Source organism: Physeter macrocephalus, chromosome 13 (genome assembly GCF_002837175.3).
Source record: "Physeter macrocephalus isolate SW-GA chromosome 13, ASM283717v5, whole genome shotgun sequence".
NCBI lineage: Eukaryota > Metazoa > Chordata > Mammalia > Artiodactyla > Physeteridae > Physeter > Physeter macrocephalus.
The window spans coordinates 54,436,924-54,460,031 of record NC_041226.1 but is presented as its reverse complement, the minus strand read 5'-3'; positions in this window follow the sequence as shown (position 1 = coordinate 54,460,031).

Sequence of the window (23,108 nt, the reverse complement as noted above, 5' to 3'; positions counted from 1 at the left end):
TATACATACAGTGGATTATTACTCAGCCATAAAAAAGAATGAAATAATGCCATTTGCACCAACATGGATGGACCTAGAGATTATCATACTAAGTGAAGTAAGTCAGACAGAGAAAGACAAATATTATATGATATCACTTATATGTGGAGTATAAAAAACGTATTTACTAAACAAGGTAAGTCAGACAGAGAAAGACAAATATTATATGATATCACTTATATGTGGAGTATAAAAAACGTATTTACAAAACAGAATCAGACTCACAGACATAGAAAACAAACTTATGGTTACTAAAAGGGAAGGGGGAGGGATGAACTGGGAGTATGGAATTAACAGATGCACACTACTGTATGTAAAATAGATAAACAGCAAGAACCTACCACATAGCACGGGGAACTATACTCAACATCTTGTAAGAAGCTATAATGGAAAAGAATAGAAAAAAAAAGAATAAAGATATATACATACATATGTATAACTGAATCCTTTGCTGTACACCTGAAACTAACACAATATTATAACTCAACCATATTTCAAAAGAATAAAAGACAGGAAAGGACCACCCACCACAAAAACAAATAAAAAAGTGAAAAGAAAAGCCTGCACAAAATTAGATAATGGCAAATTATTTTCCAGAGTGGTTGTGTCAACTTACGCTTCTACCAGCATTGCGTACATGTTACCATTGTTTTACACTCTTGCCAGTTTAGATCTGAAATCATTCATAATTTTAAACATGCAAAATCACTTGAAATCTACAAAAGCAGTGAGTGTTTTTACTTTTATGTGAAGTTATTGAGATGACGTCAAAGGGAAAATTGGTGAAGCATCTGGGCTCAGTGGTCAGCTCACTTTTCTTCTCTGTCCTCACATTCAGAGCTGATCTCACTTAGGTCTGTGGCTTTAACCACCATTGGGTGACCTCCAAATTTCTTTCACCAGTCCTGACCTCTCTCCTGCTTTTCACTCAATTGCCTACTCAGGATCTCCTTGTGTATGTTTAGCGTGCTTTTCATTCACCTTCCCATTTCTATACTGGCTACCTGAATTTCACAGAAAAGAAGATGACAACTATAAATGTCTAGACTGACTCATGTCAGCTCACATCAAAAACCCTCACGGTACATGTGAAGAACCAAATTTTTTATCGTTTATGAAAAGGATTCATTCTTGTCCCACCACGACATAGAGGTTTTACTCTTCAACCATTTTGATCTAAGTAACAAGTGAATCGATTTTAGAGCTTTTATATTTGCATAATTTCCTGCCAGTTGTGAATCTACTTAGTATGTGATTTGGCATCTTGAATTTTTACTTAACTTTGTAGTAGACCCCTGACTTATTATCACAAATTCTCCTGAAAACACAAGTATAAATGTCTGCATGATATTCCACCATGTATATAGATAAACCATAAACTACTTCTTTGATTTCTCTACTGTTAGGTACTTATATTATTTCTAGATAGATTATGCTGCTTGATTCTCTTAATGATTTCTTTTTCCACTCTGTTTATGCAGATTATTTTTGCTGATACATAGAAAAGTTATTAAATGTATTTATCTTATGCCAAGTCAGTTCACTAAATTTTTTAAATACTTATAGTTTCTACTAATAACAGTCATGCAGTTGATTCTTTACTGTTTACAAGGATGTAGTACAAATAATATATAATAAAAATAATGTAAATAGAAATATTTTCTCTTCCCCAAAATATAATTTTTATTGGTTTCACACTCAAGTACTTCCAAAATAATGTTAAGTGATAACATTTATCACTTCTTGAGCATGAAATAGTGCTACGTCCTCTCATAATTTCTTCATAAATATTATATATTATTTATTAGTTCATTATTTCCTAGATTTTTTCCTAATTAAAAAAAAAATCTCCAATATCCTTTTATATCTGATTAGCTACTAGTTTGAAAGAGATATAGTTTATCATGCTAAGGCAAGTAACTTAAAATTTCTTTTTAAAAATAAGTTTTATAGAAAAGTTCTAAGGATAGTACAGAGAATTCCTATATACCCTCACCCACTTTCCCCTAATTTGACTGGTACATAGTCATAGTGCATTTGTCAAAACTAAGATATTCACATTGGTATATACTATTAAATAAACTCCAGATTTAATCCAGACTTCTCCAGTTTTCTCACTAATTTGCTTTTTCTGTCCCAGGATCCCATCCAGGGTACCCTAGTGCACCTGGTCCTCGGGTCTCCTTAGTTTCCTGCAGTCTGTGACAGTTTCTCAGTCTTGTTTTTGATAACCCTGGTAAGTCTGAAGAGTTCTGGTCAGGGATTTTGTTCAATGCTCCTCAGTTTGAGGTTCTCTGATGTTTTTCTCATGGTTAGAGTTACGGACTTGGGGGAAGAATGCAACAGACAAGTGCCCTTCTTATCACATCGCATGCGTGAGTACGTGATATCAGCCTTACTTGTCTCTGGTGTTAGTCTTGATTAAGGTAGTGTTTGCTAGGTTTCCCCATTGCAAAATTACTATTTCTTCCCTCTTCCATACTCTATTCACCAAGCCAGTCATGAAATCTAGCCTACCTTCACCTCCTAGGGGAGACAGCACCTACATATATTATTTCAAATTATTCTATAAGAAAGCTTGGCCCCATCTCTTCCATTTATTGATTTATAAAACATTGATTTATATTAGTATGCACTCACAGATGTTTATTTCATACTTCGGGTCAGAATCCAATACTACTACATTATTTATTTTATTGCTCAAATTGTTCAAGCTTTGGCCAGCTGGCTTTTTCAGTTGACTCCAGTGTCCCTTTAACATGCCCCATCATTTGTTGTTGTTCTGTTTCATTCTGCTCCCTTTGTTTCTCTGAGCACTTTGTTACTTTTTGGCAAGATTCTGCAGGTTTATCTTGTACTTTCACCGCCCCAAATCTAGAAACAGCCATTTCTCAAAAGAGTCTTGGTTCCTTTTATTGGAGAATGGTATTTAGAAACCAAGATCTGAACACTATATGTTGTGTTCTTTTTACTTTTAAAGTGTTTTGTGCATCCCTATGTTCATGGCAGCATTATTTACAATAGAAAATATATGGAAACAACCTAAATGTCCATCAACAGAAGAGTGGATAAAGAAAATGTGGTACATATATACAATGGAATATTACTCAGCCATAAAAAGGAATAAAATTGTGCAATTTGCAGACATGTGGATAGACCTAGAGACTGTCATACAGAGTGAAGTAAGTCAGAAAGAGAAGAACAAATATTGTATGATATCGCTTACATGTGGAATCTAGAAGAACGATACAGATGAACTTATCTGCAAAGCAGAAATAGAAACACAGACGTAGAGAATGGACATGTGGATATCCGGGTGGGGGAAGGGAGAGTGGGATGAATGGGGAGATTGGGATTGAAATATATACACTAGTATGTATCAAATAGATAGTTAATGAGAACCTACTGTATGGCACAGAGAGCTATACTCAGTGCTCTGTGGTGACCTAAATGGCAAGGAAATCCAAAAAAGAGGGGATGTATGTATGGCTGATTCACTTTGCTGTACAGCAGAAACTAACACAACATTGTTAAACTTCAATAAAAAATAATTAAAAGTTAATAAAGGCAGCTACAGCAGCTAAAACATAAAAAATAAAACAAAGGAATGCATATGGCAAAACAGAAACAGACTCACAGATACGGGGAACAAACTAGCTGTTACCAGAGAGGAGGGGCGTGGGGGGAGGGGCAAGATAGGTGAAAGAGATTAAGAGGTACAAATGACTAAGTATAAAATAAAAAGTTGCAAGGATGTGATGTACAGCATAGGGAATATAGCCAATATTTTATAATAATTTTATATGGAGTATAATCTATAAAAATATTGAATCACTATGTTGTACACCTGAAACTAACAATATTTTAAGTCAAGTATACTACGATAGAAAAAAAATAAAAGTTTTTTGTTTTACTCTTTAAAAAATTGTGGTTTACCATTGTAACCATTGTTATGTGTACAGTTCAGTGTCATTAAGTGCATTAACATTTTTGTGCAACGATAACCACCATCCATCCACAGAACTCTTTTCATCTCACAAAAATGAGATCCTGTGCCCATTAAACAACAACTCCTTATTATCCCCTCCCGCCCAACCTTTGACAACCCTTCTAATTTCTGTCTCTGTGAAACTACTGTAGGTCCCTCACATAAGTGAAATCATACCATATTTGCCCTTTTATGACGGACTTATTTCAATTAATATCCTCAAGGTTTATCCATGTTGTAGCATGTGTCATAATTTCCTTCTTTTTCAAGGCTGAATAACATTCCATCATATGTATATACCACATTTTGTGTACCCATTCATCTGTTAATAAGACAGTTGGGTTGTTTGCAGTCCTTGGCTATTGTGAATAATGCTGCTATAAATGTGGGTGGACAAATGTCTGAGTCTCTGCTTTCAGTTCTTTGGGTTATATACCTAGAAGTGGAATTGCTAGATCATATGGTGATTCTATGGTTTTGGGGGGGGTTTTTTTGAGGAACTTCTACACTATGTTTCACAGCAAGTGCACCATTTTACATTCCCATCAATGGTGCCCAAGGGATCCAATTTCCCCACATCCTAACCATCAACTCCAATATCATAGAATGGACAACACCAAGAGGGAACCCCAATGTCTGTACTATAGGTGTTGATGATGTGTCAATGTAGGTTCATCAGTTGTAACAAATGTACCATATGGTGGTTTGTTGATAACGGGGGAAGCTATGCGTGTGTGGGACCCGAGGGTATGTGGGATACCTCTGTACTTTTCTCTCGATTTTAATGTGAACCTAAAAAAACTTCTCTAAAGAAAATGAAGTCTTTAAAAAAGATTTTAAAAAGTAAACAGAATATTTCTCAACATTTCTCTATGGCCTTAGTGAGTCCATTGAATGATAAGTTGAACTTAGCCTGTAGGGATGAGCAAGCAATTGCATTGAGACAGCGTCAGCTGAAAGAATTAAGATATTTCTTTTTAACAGCTTCAAATGAAACAAAGTTTATTTGACTTATCTCTAGAAACCATTAATATTTATTCCCTCATGGTACTTATTCCTTAGCTCTACCTACAAATGAAATAGAAGTTTGAGGTTCATTTATTAAATCTATGGCAAGCTATTTGCCATGAAAATGCGATCTAAGCAATCACTAGAGGTATTTAATACAACTTTTAAAATAACTGGTAAGGGAATAAGCTGACAACTTAGCAAAGAATGTTGGGAGGTGAACAAACTTTTTGACACCATACTCCTTTTCTTTGACAAACTCAGTGAGGATAAATTTGCGAGGATAAAAAAGCTTTTCAAATTGGCTGATTTAACAACGGCTTCTCACTAGAGAAAAACCTTTTCGGTCTGATGAGGCTAAAGCAATCTAAATGGAAATATTGGTTCCCACAGATTTCTATTGGCTTTGATGATAAAACCTTTTGCCTCATCTACTGCCTTTTGATCTAGTTGAAAAAGGATGCTGGGAGAGGCTCGGACCAGGCTCCTTCAATGACCAGCTGCTGATACAGCTGTGGCTTGTTAAGGCCACGGGACAAGAAAAAGTTCCAGCATGTTTCCTGTTTTATCACATTCTTAAGTTAACATTAGATTACTGAGAAAAGTGATATCCACACAGATGCAGAAATATGGTATGTACTGAAGGCCAAATGGATTGTAAAAATGAGGATCCAGCTACAAATTTCAAGAAATTATTAAGATGTAAAAGCTTATCAATAGCACCTTTATTCCAATTTAGCAATTTGAAACAAAGATCTGCTTTTATATCGTTTACTTGTCTAAGATTGATGGGGAGAGAGTTTTAAGTCTCTGGAGAAACACACATTCTGGTCTCAAGTTCCAGATGGATTTGCATCCTAGATCCAACCTCAGAGGCTTAAGGAATGCTGCAGAAGGCCTCCAGCTGATAGGAGGGATCTTGACTATGACTCTCACCACTTTCCATTAAGGAAATGAGAAGTAACTCACTTTTTACAAGGTGTTAACTAAGCTTGGCTGAGCAGCCCAACTGAAAAATCAAACATGCCCAAACACTTCATGTTTATAAAAACAAACTCCATTAACGTGCTTGGCTTCCCTTTTCATAAAATTGCAGATGATTTACTGCATATCTTAGTGCAGTCTAATTTTCCTGTAAAATGCATGTTCTGTATTATGTTTGGCACATTTTAGGCGATCGATGTGTAATTGCTGAATTGAATTAGAATTGATTTGTTTTCCATGAAAATTATAATGGAGGATTTTATAGAACCGGTGACTATCCAACTGGCATAAAAGAGAGTATTTATACAAGCTATAAGTACTGGTATGCACTCCTAAAAGGAAGTTAAACTTTTTTTTTTTTAATACCACAGTGTTCATCCTTCCAAAGTTGGACTTAAAAGGAAGAAGACCAAATTCTCTAACAACATGCTCCATCAAGTTGGGCCTCATTACAACAAGTCACTTCAGAGTAATTTAAGTGTCTCCAATCCCTATATACCTGATTATTTAAATCATTCTAGTAAACCCACTTCGAGGACTTTCTAAATTTCTTAAAATATTTCCAGGATAATATCTACTATTTCTCTTTATCCACTTAAAAAAAAGATATTCAACAATAAAGCAAGAATATACAGCAATCATCTCTGTACCCATCCACAGAAATAAAATATACAAAGAGAGTTGAAGGCCTCCGTTTACCCATCCCTGATCACATTACCTGCCCTTCCCGCCCAGAAAGAACAATTTATCCAAGTCTTAATTCAAATTTGCTCACAGACCTGTGGCCTGGGAGCAGGAAAACACTGTAATAGGTTCATAGTGGAAATTAGTTTCACTTTTAATTTTCTGCAAAGCACGAACTTAAGTAAGGTTGTGATGATTTCACATATTCTTCAGAAGGCACTGGTCCTCTCCACCCTATTGCAGAGATATACTTACTAAACTTACTAAAGTGCTGGCCAAGAAGAGACGGACATTGTAGAAGCTTCAAAAACCCATGCTTTTTTGATTGTGTGAGCAATTTAGTCCCCTCCCTTGCACAGGCAGGTCATTGGCATTCTCTCCGCGTGGCCAAAGGCACGTTTCTGCCCTTTTCCAACTCTCTACGTTGTCCTAAAGAGGAGAACAAATCGAGAATGATGAGATCCACAACTGTCCAGCCACTGCTCTAGAGCTGTGATCTGTTCCCAAGTGGGGTGTTCACACCCAGGACAGGGTAAGATGAGCCATTAGGTTGTGGACAAATTCCATTTGAATTGCTATTTAAATTTATTTTTATCTAAAGCTAAGAAGAAATAGATTAAATATCAATAGAAGTACATGTATAACTTATGAATATAGGGGATGCATGCTCACAATTTTTTAAAACTCATAGCAGTTTTTAATCAAAAAATGAGATTTTTTTTTTTTTTTTTTTTGCAGTACGCGGGCCTCTCACCGCTGTGGCCTCTCCCTTTGCGGAGCACAGGCTCCGGACGTGCAGGTTCAGCGGCCATGGCCCACGGGCCCCGCCGCTCCGCGGCACGTGGGATCTTCCCGGACCGGGGCACGAACCCGCGTCCCCTGCATCGGCAGGCAGACTCTCAACCACTGCGCCACCAGGGAAGCCCATGGAGAAAGCTTTAAGCGAGATATGAACAAAGCCTTGTAGATGGTTTCTCCATGACTACCCCTCTCTACTTCTTTCAGATTTCCTCTTCTTTGGCCACTGTTCCAAAAAAACAGATCGCTTGTCTTGTTCTCATTTGCTCATATCTTGGGAGTCCCTAAGTATTCCTGATCTTGACTTCCCACCTCATACTCCTCTGTATGTATTTTACCTGACCAACCTCATTTAGGTGACAACAGGTTCTAATGAGTTTAATTTGACTGATCCTGGCTCTTCTGAAGTTCTTCCCTGGAAATATAATGGTGTAACCCAACAGAAATGAGATATCCACAGAAAGTCCTGAGAAAGGGAGGCCAGATGCAGCAATATTAGGAGCACCAGAGCAGGCGAGAGGTGAAGGGTTTTTACGAGGTAGGCTTTTGAGGGAGGCATAAATCATTTCATGGAGGGCAGCCAACTCTAAAAGTTGCATGTAGGAAACCCTGTGGGTCCCACTCCCATTGGATATTTCCTTTGTCTTGAATGATTCTTAAATTATTCTAAATAATAATCATTTTAAACTCGTGTATTAGTTCTCTTAGATTGGGAGCCTCATTTCACAGTCACGGCGACTTCCTTTGGATTTTTTAAGCTGGCCCTTCTTCCCATGCAGCGCAAGACTCAATACTAAGCAAAGACTTATTCCTCCAAGGAACAGTTATTGGACGCTACCTCAGACAAGCCCTGGTGACAGGAATGTGGAGGACACAAAGATGTGTGCACAAAGCCATAACATGTCATTTTGACCAAGGGAACAAGGATTAGGTTATCTCCCTCTTACAAACACTCGGAAATGTTGTGAGCATTTGATACTTGAAAAATGACTTTTAGATATTGCTTTCAGCCACGTATCACACAGCACTGACAAATATATTGTGTCGATATAATATTATTATGTTTCCATTCCACATCATCAGTCACAGCCTTATCTGTGTTACGCAGTCTCCATTTCAAAGCCTTTAGGAGGCTCTACGGTGGGTAGTGATTTACGAAGAGATGAGAATAGTTGCACATTTCCTAGAGTCGTGGGTCTATTTTGTGGGAATGGTGATGATCATGATCATGATGATAATGATAAGGTCCCCAGCTGTCGGTTGAAATTCCTTTCTGGGAAACAGCTGGAGATTCATTCTCTAAAGATCGCATCTGGCTTGATTTGCCAGCACTCAAATCCCATTGATCTGGTTCTGTTCTAGCCCTCTGTACTCACAGTTCAAAGAGCAGGGAGGCCTGTAAAGAAATTACTGCCATATTGTTCAATCGGCCACAGTGAGCAATATATACGATTATAATTAGGAACACATTAAGGGAAGCAGCTCAGTGGAGATAAGCTGCTTGACTGCATACGCTTTTTGATGAGGGCTTAGCGCCAATCCGAGAAGAAAAAGATTAAATGTTTGTTACCAATCCTTTTGAACTTGTGGCAGAACATGTGGTAAAGCATTTTTGATTCAAATTAAAAGCATCCTAGGATAAAAATAACCCTGTTCTCCCAGGCCTTTCCAAGTGAAACCATTTGGAGGCTGATTTATTGTATAGCCCTTAACCCCTTTCCACCAGCATGATTAACGTAAGCATTTCTGAAGCCCATGTAAGCCTGGACAGGTATTTGTCTTGTTACACATCTGTGGAACAAATGGCAATACAAATTAGACACTCAACAGATGCAAGTTTTCAAAGGCCAGGCAAATTTAATTTGACTGTGCATGTAAATAAAAAGTTCATTGAGCACCGAGGTCAGGGATGTGGGTTACAGGTAGAGAGCATGGTTGCTTCAAATGTCACCAAAAGGCCAGCAATTCAGAAACTCTGAAGAAGGGGCTTCCTAAACCAAGCAGAGAAAATACAGGCGGCTGCGGCAGGTCCAGAGAGCCAAGCCTGGGGAAGGCTGAAAAAGAAAAGGTCTGGCTTGACCACATCAGCAAGAAAGGCTTTCCATGGTCATTGGGAAGAAAAAAAAGACCAGATGACCATGTCAAATATTCTAAGCTTCCATGTCGAGAGAAGCATGGTTTAGTGATGTCCTCTGGGAGTGGAGAATAGAAAGTTTATTCCAGATTCAGCCTCTTACTTCCTCTGTGGCCTTGGGCAAGTCTCTTAACCTCTCTGTGCCTGTTAATCTGTAAAACTGGGACACTGGTTTTTACCCGCTGCCAGGAATCCAAGGGTCCTGAACGTTCTTCTGAAGTGATTGCTGACCTATTGAAAATGACACTATCTATTTTTCACGAGTCTGAAAAGTTTGTAACCGCATGACATTATCTGCCAAAGGAATACTTTAAGTTGGTTTTAATTATATCATGTGTTATTTCAATTTCTATAAACAGTGAAGTCCCTAGAGGCGAAGGAAAACGCAATTACAATATTTTCTCACATTCTCTCACCCAATTTCCACGCCACCTAACACACACACATTTCCTCTTCCCATTGCAAATTCTGAGGACTTTTCCCTATATAATTTCCTCCCTGGTTAGGTGGATGTTGTCAATAGCAGTAATGCTGAACTTCTGAAAGCAGTACAAATCAATAGGTAATACCACAAGCAAACTTTTTAGCACTTTAGCTATCAAACTCTATCAAGATGTCCATATTCTATTGTCTAAAGTAGGCTTCTCCAAGTTCCCAGGGATGTTCATAGGCGTTTTCTTGTACAAAGCTCTTTGATCATATCATTTTGGAACATATTTGGTTAAATCCAGTAATATGACTTTCTTGAATATGATAATATGCATTGTGAAATTCTAAGAGAGGAAAAAGTATGAAATGCTTTCCTAACTGTTTTGGATCCCTTTACCATTGAATTCTCTCAGACTTAACTGTTCTGACAAAAACCATCGGGGAAATACTAATCTAAAGGGTTTTGTTAGGCTTTTGCTGTTTGAGAAAGGTGAATGAAAGTGGGGCTTTTTAAACAACAGGGAAGTTATTTCCCAATCCAAATGAGATTGATTGAGAGTGAGGCTTTACCTTTAGAAAGGAGATTAAGGCAAATGGACAGGTATTCTTTTATACTCTTGCTTCCACCAGGAAGTTAATGTTGCTATTACAGTGGACCTTTGAGCAACTCGAGTTTGAACTGCATGGGTCTACTTATATGCAGATTTTTTTCAATAAATACATACTATAGTACAATCCGCAGTTGGTTGAATTCACAAATGCAGACCCTCCAATGTGGAGGGATGACTGCAAAGTTATACTCAAATTTTTTTCTTCTCTTGTGATCCCTTTATTAATAAATGGTATCTTTTTCTTTTTTTAATTTATTTTTTATTGAAGTATAATTGAATCACAATGTTGTGTTAATTACTGCTGGACAGCAAAGTGACTCAGTTATACATAGATATACATTATTTTTCGTATTCTTTTCCATTATGGTTTATCCCAGGATATTGAATATAGTTCCCTGTGCTATACTGTAGGACCTTGTTGTTTATCCATTCTATATATACCAGTTTGCATCTGTTAATCCCAAATTCCCAATGCAACCCTCTCCCCACCCCCTCCCTTGGCAGCCACCAGTCTATTCTGTGTGTCCCTGATTCTGTTTCTGTTTCATAGGTAAGTTCATTTGTGTCATATTTTAGATTCCACATATAAGTGATATCATATAGTATTTGTCTTTCTCTTTCTGACTTACTTCACTTAGTATGATAATTTCTAGTTGCATCCATGTTGCTGCAAATGGCATTATTTCATTCTTTGTCATGGCTGAGTAATATTCCATTGTATATATGTACCACATCTTCTTTATCCATTCATCTGTTGATGGACATTTAGATTGTTTCCATGTCTTGGCTATTGTGAATAGTCCTGCTATGAACATACGGGTGCATATATCTTTTTGAATTAGAGTTTCATCTGGATATATGCCCAGGAGTGGGGTTGCTGGGTCATATGGCAATTCTATTTTTAGTTTTATGCATACTTGAATTTTTGACTGCAGGGCTTAACCCCCATTGTTCAAGGGTCAACTGTACCCTTGTGCTTTGTTTGCTTTGGTTCTTTGCCATAGCAATAATAATAATAAAAATATTTGGAGCAACCTAACTCTATAATAAATCAGTGCCAATTACTAGGGGGTCAAACAAACCAAACCTGTACTTGTTGATAGTTTTATAAATAAATATGTTATGTTTAAATGATCCTTATTGTTCTTTGAAATGCCAATTAGTCAGGAAACTCTTGCTGCTTTATAGGCATTAGTCAAGGAAAGTGGGACTTATGACTCCACAGGCATGTGAGAGAGAGTAACTCATTGCCTCACTCCTAAATAGCAAAGTTAAAAGGGAGCCAGGGACATCTTTCAGGTAAAAGGAGTATGAATGAAAATGAAAATCCATTAACAACTTTTACAGCTGATAGCTAGGTAACCACAGTGCCCTTCCTGTGAGTACCTTTACATCATGTGTTTTTCAGGTCAGCCTTCCCCATTAAACTCTGAGTTCCTTGAGGTCAGAGAAAACATCTTATTCATGTCCTTTTTCCTGGAATATTCCGTAGTGTTGGAGTCATAGTAGGCACCTATCACACATTTACTGAATTGAACTGACATCAAGTGATTTGGAACAAGAATATTTACAAAAATATCTTTCAATACAATACTTACAGTACCAAGGTTGAATCTTATTTTCAAAATGAAGTAGAGAAATTTTATATTTACCTAGGTATCTCTAGCCAGAATATACAGCTCATTTGTGGCTAAAAAAGATGACATAAAAGCATAAAGACCTTATAATATCTATTCTGGGTCATAGCGACCGTGCTCAAATGCAATGTTTACCTACATGATTCTTTTTTTTTGGTGATATGAGGAACGTTACTGATACCCCAGGTAAATTTCACTATTTGATTATAACCTAATGAGGTGATTTTGCATCTTGACTTTTCTACCTGTCATGGAATTATTCCTCAGTGCTCTGTGTCACCTGAGTATGTGATAACCCTGTCCTCAATGTTATCACCCAAGACTTTGATGAAAATTTTAAATCCATGGCCAAGGGAAGAATTCAGTAGTAAGAAAATAATTTCATTTAAGTAATCAACAGCATTGGAATGTGGGCTTTTCGTTTGCAGTTATGTTCTCATCTAGCCTGCCTTTCTTTGATATATGCAAGGATATTCCAACACTGTCAAATCGTTGCTGACAAAGATACAGTTTGAGTCTACTGTCATTGTAAATCTGTTACTATGACACCAGGCTCAGAGCTGACACCAACTGCACAACTGAGCTTAAACAATCATGAAGACTGACATGGTCAAAACTCATGAACAGAAAGAACGATGCCATCCAACTCGTGTTGAGCACAACACATACCTTCACACCCCTGTCTTCACTGACAATAACATGGTCACTGCCATCGCGCTCATGGTCATGAAACATGTGGCCAGTGACAGGGCTCCCTCAAACTTCCTTGCCCTTGGCTGTTTGTGATGTTAATCCTCTACTTTACATTTGTGTGTTGTAATGCCTTCCTTTTCCTCTGAATGTCAGGTAATTGTCACAGAATGCCTTTAATTGATGGCTTTTGCATTTTGAGAGCAGCCCCTTGAGATATTTTACTATGTATTACAATCTATACTAGACTACGAATTAAGGGATACATTTTTTATCAGTTTTAAGAAGCTAAAAACAACAACAGCAAGAACAACATATCAGAGAATTAAATGAGAGAATTCCAGTACATATGGGAATTTGATAAAGACAAAGTAGTAGTTTAATTCATTGGGAAAAGAATGGATTATTTAATCACCAGCAATGACACAGAGAAAGAAAATCAATCTAGCAGCATTTAATTCAGATGGACTAAAGACAAGAGTAAATAATACATTGATTTAAAAAAATACTTGAAGAAGATCTAGAAGACCTCATGTGCAATTTTAAGCAACACAGGAAACAAAAGTTAAGAGAAAAGATGGACATGCTGTATTTTAGAAAAACTAAATCGGCAGAGGGTACCAGAGTTAAAGGACCAACGTAGAATAGAAAAAAATAGTTTTCAGTCAGATAATAAAGGGCAAATACATAATGTTCACTGTGATAGATAGATAGATAGGCAGATAACAAGTAGGTAGATATTACCAATAAAAGAAAAAAGAACTATTGAGTTATACGAATGAGATAATTGCAGACAACTCATGCAAGAGCAAATCCAGATGACGAACAATCGTATGAAAAGATGCTCAATTTCACTAACAGGGATGGGACAAAAATGTATCACTTTATCAATTTGCCCTCAAACTAGCAGAAGTTAGAAATAACACTTTTTATAGATTTGGATAAAAGGAAATAATATGATTTGAATCAAAAAAGGGAACCCCTCCCACAGTGTTGGAAACATGAAGTGTCCCAGTCTCTTTTAGAAAGCAATGTGCAAAATCTATTAAGTTAAAAATACTCTTCAATCCAAAATTCCTTCTCTGGTCATCCTATAGAAAAAAAAAAAAAATATATATATATATATATACTACATAAGGATTTCATGCAACATTGTTTGAATATATTTCACTTAGGATTGTTTCAAGTGATAAAAAGAAAACTAAGTGGAAACAAACGAAAGTCTGCTTATAAGTGAATGGTTGAATCCATGTGGTGTAGCCCTACCGTGGAATATTATGCAGCCACTAGAGATAAGAAAATAGAAGTAGACCATTTGATAGGGTACAAGTATTTTCATGTGGTATTGGTAAGTAAGCAAGTAAACTGCAGAAAAGTTCTATGATACACTCTTTTGATAAAAAATATCCCCATTATGCATATGCATAGGTGTGTGTGTATATATATGTATGTATATATTACATATATATTTGTGTGTACATGTATGTATATCTGTATATATTTTTTTGCAATTACCTAGACACAGTATGATATATAAAAGATGAATGACTATAATGTTTTTATGGGTCACTGGATGGGAGGGAAGAGGAATGTGAGAAGAGAGAAAAGGGATCACGAGTAAAAAAGTGTAAGAAAAAAGTTCTACACTAAAAACCTCTAGCTTATATACAGCTATACACATATATAACATATTTATACATTATGCAAAATAATACACAGGTATTTAAAGGTATGTTTGAATGAAAAGGGGTGTGTGAACAAGTCAACATTCTCCTTCTAGCTAGTTGAAACTACTAAAATTACCAACCAAATGAATCAATTTCTGACACTAAGGGCACCTATGTCAGCTCTCCTTATTCACTGCTTTAGAGACTACCAAATGCTTTCCCATGAACTGTCTCACATAAAACTCACAACCCTGCCTACGATTCAATATAAGGATGAACAACAGCAAAAATCACTGTCATTATATGCAACTTGTATCCAACTTTGCAAATTTAGATTAAGAAATTGATATGCTTTCAGGTCAGATTTTAAAGTCCAAAGTTTAAATTATAAACTTTTATTCAAAATTCCCTGCCATATTATAAGGCCACAAAATCTAAACGATACTAAAAGCAAACTATAGAGAAGAACGCCTAGAGGCAAAAGGCTGTGCCTGAGAATTCCAGTATTCTACCAATGACGCTACAAGCACTAAGATTCTTGTAAAAAGCCCCAGCTAAACTGGGAATGAAGACTCACAGCTTCTAATCTCGGTTTTGCTGAGAATTTGCAATGTGACTTTGAGTAAATCACTTGACCTTTCTGAGCTTCTGATTCCCTGTAGGGAATCATCCTGGCCTTATCTCCCTCATTGTTTCAAAAATAAAATGAGATGGAGGATTTATGTGAAAGCACTTTGAATGGTAAAATGTGGCATATTATTATTCAAACAAGGCATTATCCTCTCAAACCTACTTAGAAGGGGGTTGTAAATGAAATACTGCATATTAATGTGATCCTGGGCTTCAGAAAACTTGGCTTCTCTGGGCACCATTACAGTCTCGGCTCTTTTTCAGCTCAGCATAAATTATGGGCTCCAAACAAGTCTTCAATACCCCTCGGAAGCCTGAGAGGCGAGTGTGAGGCTGCTCAGTGACCCCCAAATAGGTACCACTGAAGAGAAAGGAAGAGCATTTAAGAAAACAGTGAACGGGCTCTGCCTGCCAAGGCTTTGCTCGAGCTGCAGTTTCTCACGTGCACGAGTGTTCAGAATAAAGGAAGCATGTCTAAAAACCCAAGTCTAGGCAGGAATTTCCCTACCCTCTGGGTATTTTACGGAGTTACTATAATAGATGCATGTCCGTGCGTTAAGTGTGAATATACACAAACATGACATTATAAAAGCAGATGGCTTTGCCACGTTACACACCCAATTCAGGAAAAGGCATCAGTTCCACAAACCTTATTTGCTATTGTAATTGGGTCCTTTTGCAAGCTTGTTTTGTGTGTTTTTGACCCTAGTCATTTCCCCATTCTGCAGCATTCTAGGTATTCACAAAGTGCTTTTTTTCCCCCACAGCTCTAGGTGTAGGTGACATCTCAAAAGTAATTCTTTTCCTACCTACAAACCTCAGAAACGCCTGAACGGTTTGTTATTGTTGTTGTTGTTTTAAATATGAGAGCTTTCCAGATCTTGCCAAGTCTTGGTCGTAGATTTTCTCAATCTGTGGACCCTGGCTCAGTCAGGGAATTCTCAGTGCCGTTTTATTAAAAGCACCAAATCCACTCATTACCTGTGAGGTTTCAGAGGATGTGAGATCTCTAAAACAAGGTTTCACTTCTGGGTGCCTCCTTCCTGGCTGCCAGAGCCCTTGAGGCTGTCATTCTCTACTCCACGATTGGGCTCCTGATATAGCCCTTATCACTGCCAAGAAAGAGTTTTTCTCCATGCAACAGCTTAGTGGTGAAGGGTCTGAGAGATTCGAACTGACACCCCAGATCAAACACTTATGTGACTTTGGGCAAGTTTCTTAACCTCTCTGATCCTATTTCTTCATCTGGCAAATGAACATAATAGTTTCTAACTGAAAGGATGGTGGTGAGGATTAAATGAGATGGTGGCTGCAAAGGGCTTAGGATAATACCAGGAACGTAATAAGTACTCAACCAATGGCAGCCAGTAGTTACAGCAAAATAATCGCGATCACAGGCATTCTCCCTACTGCTGCAGTAAGAAAAGTACACAGTTATGGAGGGGCCTAAGCCCTTTAAGAGAGAGAAAAGAAAAAAAGAAAAGGAGTATATTCTCTAAACTTAAAGGGAGACGAGCTATACACATCAATTAGTAATAGTGTAACTATGCAGACGGCTTTCCTGTCCATAAATCACTGGTCAAGCTACATAAAATATGTTCAAGGAAACCAGGAAGAGGGAATCTGCACTCTCTTGGGTGACTCCTGAACCGCGCCATGACACAGCAAGAAAGGAAAAATAAACCTGAAACACTTAGTACACTTGAGGTATTTTCATATGTAGGTATTTTCATATGTAGTACACTTAAGACGTACACGACATTACAAAACACTACAGATCATATGTGTGCTGAGAATTATCAGCTCTAGGTGGGAAGAACCAGTCTCCCTGACCTTCGTATGACCCCTCAGGTACAACAGTGTCTTTGGTTTCGGTCTTGCGTTTTAAAGAACAGATCAAGCTTATCTGTGTGGATCCTGAGGACGCAGTGGTAACACAGCTCTGTGGGCACAGCTTGGGGTGGGAGCAGCCCTGATTTGTAGCATTTGTCAATTTCCATGGTGTAAATACTCCCACCATGAGACTTCATTGAGAGCAAAACTGAGAAGCCATACCGGTACAAGCGGCTCCTCTGTACCACTGTGTAAGCTAAAGTAGCCCTGGGGGCAGATGTGATTAAGAGGAAGATTTTGGCTCTCTGGATTTCTCTAGTCAATCTCACTCTAAAATTGTTGGATTCTATTTTTCTCTTCAGGCTGACTTACTTCCATTCCCTTCATTTGTCCCACTGATCTTACCTACTGGTCCTTGGTCCCTCTCCTATTGTCCTGCTATGAATCTTGAGGAACCTGCATCCTTCTGACCGTGAAGATAATGAAAGAGAGGTATACAGAAGTTAGTCATTTAGGGAAATATAGAGACCTGGATTTCTAAGAATGCTGTTACAAAATAAGCTTATTTTAATCAAGATTCACTGTAATATGTGTCCAGAGTAAACTGCTGATACTCAAGTTCAGGTCCTTACAGTACACGTGTGGTCTGTTTTCAATATGTATTAATGTGGTTTATCACCTTCTCTCTCCACCCGATCCAGTCTGCACATTGCTGCCAGAAATAGCTTCCTGAAATAATACTTGGATCACATTTCCCATTCAAAAGTTCTAGTGGTTTCTCCATCCCTTCAGGAAAAAGTCCAAACTCTTAGCCCTCAAGGCCTTTCAGAGCCAGAACTCCATTGGCTTCGGGTGCCCACATCTCCCATGGTCTCTTTCCACAGCCTACTTGCCATCCTTTTCCGCACTTGGACTCCTGTCTTCCTTTTAGTAGAGAATGTTTTGATTTATCTTTGGCTGCTAAACTCACACTCTTTCTTCAGTTCCGACTTCAAATTCTCCTTTTTCTGAAACTCTCTTCTGAGTACTCTTTGTGGTTTGATCTTTCCTCCTCTGACCTTATTCAGGTGTCTTGTCTTTACTTCCCAAATTGCTCGTAATTAACACTGCTTGATGTCGAAGCTATTTGTTTACATAATCTCTGCAAATGGATGACCAACATGGACAGCGCCAGGACCATGTCTTTGACTGTTCCCCAGCACTCCCCTGTAGAATTCTCTGTGATGATGTAGATGCTTTTATCCACACTGTTCAGTATGGTAGCTACCAGCCACATGTGGCTATCAAGCACATGAAATGAGCTTTCATGACTGAGGAACTGAACTTTAATTTTATTTATTTCAATTTATTAAAATTAAAATTGTCACATTTGACTAGTAGCTGCATATCGGTCAGCATGGTTAGACCCTCCACAGGACATAGCACAATTGTCTTCTACTTTGCAGCTATTCAACAACTATTTGTTGACAGAATCAGTGAAGTTTCCTTATAACATAACCCCGAAACTGGCTTCTAGCTCATCCCTAGTTTCTAACTCTTTCTTTCTACAGCCTGTGGCCACGTCCCAATCTCCCAAAACCTTTCTGGTGACCTTGTTGACAATAGTCGCTGGATGGAATTTAAATGTTCGCTAGAACACAGTCTGTTTCCAGCCCTCTAATCAGAGGTGAGTGCTGAGCTTGCCGGAATGGAGCATTTGAAAGCAAACTATTTTTTTCCCCAGGCTCACCTTCGCTCTTAAGGGCCAGCGTGCCAAAGCCTGCGTGTCTTAAAGTCTACACTGAGACTTTCTAGAAATTGTCCTACCACTTTGGGTCATTTCTGCCATGCTACTTAAACTCAGTAAAAGTCTACATTTCAGTTTCTCATAGCTGAAACATGGTTAACTCTGGGTAAAGAAAAAAAAATATATATATATATATATATATGTGTGTGTACATAATAGTTTAATTTGCAGCAAATATTCTCATGTATTTTTGTGCATTCACTTGCACAAATGGGACAACAGTTCATTTGTAATTTAAGGACTTTAAAATAATATAAACACTGTTTCAGCAATGTTGAAGAAAAACTAGAAAATTGCTCCTCTCAAACAACTTGGGAAATGCTAAACTTCATTGAGTAATAACTCCAAAGAGAATTTTAAAGCACAATGGAACTTAGACCTCAATGGGCCCAATGCACCCACTCTACACTCAACAAATATAATCATGGTCATTTAGAATTGTTTTCATAAAGCTATTAGTAAATCTGCCTACAGCAGCGATAACGAGAAATATATTCTATTTCTGCAACACTCTCCATTAATTAACAGAATTCTAGTTTACGGGACTATTAAAATGTTTTTTATTTAAAATGAGCAAATTAAATTAGATCACTTCACTTTATAAACATAAAAAGTAAAATGCTGTTTTCGTTCTTCACGCTGTAGTAGTCATTTAGAATAAGGTAACGTAATAACATCTGTCTCATACCAAAAAAAAAAAAAAACAAAACAATGTCCGTAAGGAAAGGAAACATTTACTTATTTGTCTTGTGTTTTTATTAGATACTGAACTTTGCAGATGTCACTTTCCATGAATAGTTCACCCCAGAATTTGGCCCAACTCCTTATGAGCTTGTTTCTCAGAAGACATTGAAAATTGCATTGCGTGGTGACCTAGCACATTCACACACGCACACACGCAAAAATGTAGTGTCAAGTGTACTTAACTGTTTTATAGGAAAACCTAATTCACAGAAGATATGTTTTACAAAGCTTGTATTATCCTATCAATACTCTTTGTAGAAAAATTAGAAAACACTCCTAAGCAACTAGTCATTTTGTATTCTGCTTTCCGTTCCCAAACAATCTTTGACCTCTGATTATACTGAATTGTGCGACCTGTTATGCTACTCAAAGATTATATTGTTCTACTGCAAGTTCCCAATTTCGATATTAAAAGGAATACAAATTCGCTTCCAAGATAGTGATAGTAAAATGTAGTCACTGTCAATTGATTTCCCTAGCTCTAAATGTATTAGACTATAAAAAGAGATATTTCTGATTGCCAGATTAATTATACAGGATGCTTAAATAAATGCAACCTTATTATCTTTGAACTCACATAGTAACCAAACCAAGCCAAAAGATGTTACCAGAATATTTTCTCAGATAGAGGTTATGTAGCACTTTATGGTGTACAAAAGAATGTGTATAGAATTAATATAGTTTATATAGAGTGCCCTGATGAAGAGCTTACTGTTATCGGCCCCCACTAAAATTTCCCCGCGCTCATCCACTTACCTTGGTTTTTCTCACTAATGCGCGTATCTACACAAAATACAACGGTCCTCTTTGGCTCAGTTTGTGATATTTATCTCAGAGTACAAATAAATGGCAACTGTTTTCTTACAATATTACAGTGTACTAGGAATACTTTCTGTTGTTCTATTTTGGTTTAAATTTTCAGTCTAGCCTCCAGGAAAATCAGTTTGCTCTGAGACACAGATATTTCCTACTTGAAAAATGCCTACATCTATGCAACCTGTTGGATGGATGGGCCGAAGCCATTTAGGGTTCATGCATTGAGCAGAACCAGTTCTACACTCCTGGACACTCACACTTCTGAAGAGCATGTTTACAGCCTAAAAACTTTCTTTACTTGAAGCCCCAGCATGAGCTGTTCATATTTTAAACAAATTAGCTTACATTTATATTCAGGACAACAGACATTAGAATTGGCTAATGTGTTCCAACAGCATTAAGACAATCCGATGGCAGAATGTGGGTCTAACAGTTATGCTTGAGCCTATGACTCAAAGCCAGGCCCAGGGCATAATTGATTAATCAATTGCATAGCCCAATAAAAATCATTTCTCATGTTTAAAAAAAGAAGGAATCCCTAAAAGCACAAAAGATTGTTTGGACATAATGGAAAGAAAATCCTGCTAAATAAAGCCAAATGCTTTCTTTACCAGGAGAAAAAAAAATATTCTAAGACCTCATAAAATTGAAAGAAAGATATATTAAAGTCAGTAGAATTTAGCATTTAGAACAGAAAAAGAACAATATTTAAAAGATGTCAAAATATTATTATTATTAAGCCACACCAAAAGCACTCTGTAAAATAGCAAATACAGCATGATGTCATTTTCTAAAAGAAATAAATGTATAGACCAAACTATTAATGGTGACTGTCTTCAGATAGTATATTGATTATTTTTTGTAACCTACCTGTGCTTTCTAAGTTTTTGTATAATAAATAGGTATTCATTTTTAATTTAAAATAGCTTAAATTTTAGAAAGAAATATTGATTGGAGCTAATAGCAGTACATCCTGTAGTAATAACAACAGCAATAACAATGATGTTGATAGGACATACCTAGATACGCTCTGCTTATTCCAATTATGCTTATTTTGTCATGAAAATATTGCTCTAGAGCCCAATTCAATATTCACAATTGGTTGGATATTTCATATTCACACAGTCAATGTACATTGTCAACCTTGATGAATACGGTCCATTTTTTAAAGTGAAGTTTTCGATCTGCTGTGATTTACTTCTCATGAGACAGTGTCTGTGCTGGGTAACATGCCTCCACCAAAGACCTGACACTGATGATGAAACAAGCTTTTTTTCTCTGCTGCCTATTTGCTGAAAGGTTACTTAGCAAATCACTTGATCCATTCATAGATTGAGCAGTTATGTGTCCCAGGCACAGTACTTGAGATACATATGTGAAAGATACAGACACATAAATATCACAAGATTCTGCCTCCTGTGGAGAGATGTTGGGGGAGGGGAAAGAAGATACGGAAACAACTCATTACAATATGGTGTAATACGTGCTAATAGAACAAAATACAAATTACTAGTGGAATGGTGGGGGAAGACTTTCATCTGGAAAATAAAGACATTCTTCCTTCTGAGTCTATTAAAAGCTCATTATGAATACTGGTGTCCGCTAGGATCATACCACTTTAGCTCCTATGGATGCATCAAATTAATATACACAATCAGGTATAAAATTCAACTGGGAGTTACTGAAATTCTTAAGTGATATCATAATGAGGGTCAGGGAGACCTCTACATCTTCATTAGCACAGTTCTATTGGCAGGTATAATGGGAATAGCCAGGATATTAAGTCACTGTATTATCCTCCTAGGTAATCCTTACTTCCTAGTTTTTCCATGATTCCTTATATGAAAAACCACACCTGGCTAATGCATATTTTAGAGTTTTTTCCCTTGTACAGAGAGGATATCTCTGGCACCCATGAAGGCTAAGACATGAGACTTAGTGAAATAGATGAGGCCTAAGAAGTGTTTCAATCAGAAAGAAAGTGCAATGCAAAGCCACTCGATGAGCATGGTGGAAAAATGGAGAAGAGTGGCTTTGCATGGGATGTGTCTGGATCCTATAAGCTGCAAAGAGAGCCCACAGAAGTGTCAAGAAGTCTGGCAGAAGTCTGGGTTGGAAGCAAGGGCAGCAGAGCATAGAGACTAGAGACTGCAAGCAAATGGCTGGGCCCACAAACATCATGTATGGATAGCAACATGATTTTTCCAGAAACCACATGGAGCAGGGACATGTCAGCAGACCCCAGGGGGCCAGCACAGACTAACTCCCTCACCACAGAGCCTGAGAACAGCACCCAGAACAAGGACCGGCATTCATAGATGCTCCACTTGCCCGCTGCCACGGGATTCCATGATCTCCCCCGACCCCCAACATTGAGACATATGACACCATCTTGGGGAAGAGAAGGGAAATGGTTGAGAAATCTGAAAGACTGAACATTTACCCTAAAGAGACTGAGTCATCCAAAAGAAATTATCTAAACAGGAAGAGACAGAAATGCAGTTAATTAGCAAGATTAAAGCACCCCACCCTCTACCCTTATGCCACTAATAAGCAGAGTTAACAAGCTCAAGAGAAAAATTAAATCATTATCAAAAGATTCCCCCAAGCTTCTGAAAAGCCTATGAGAG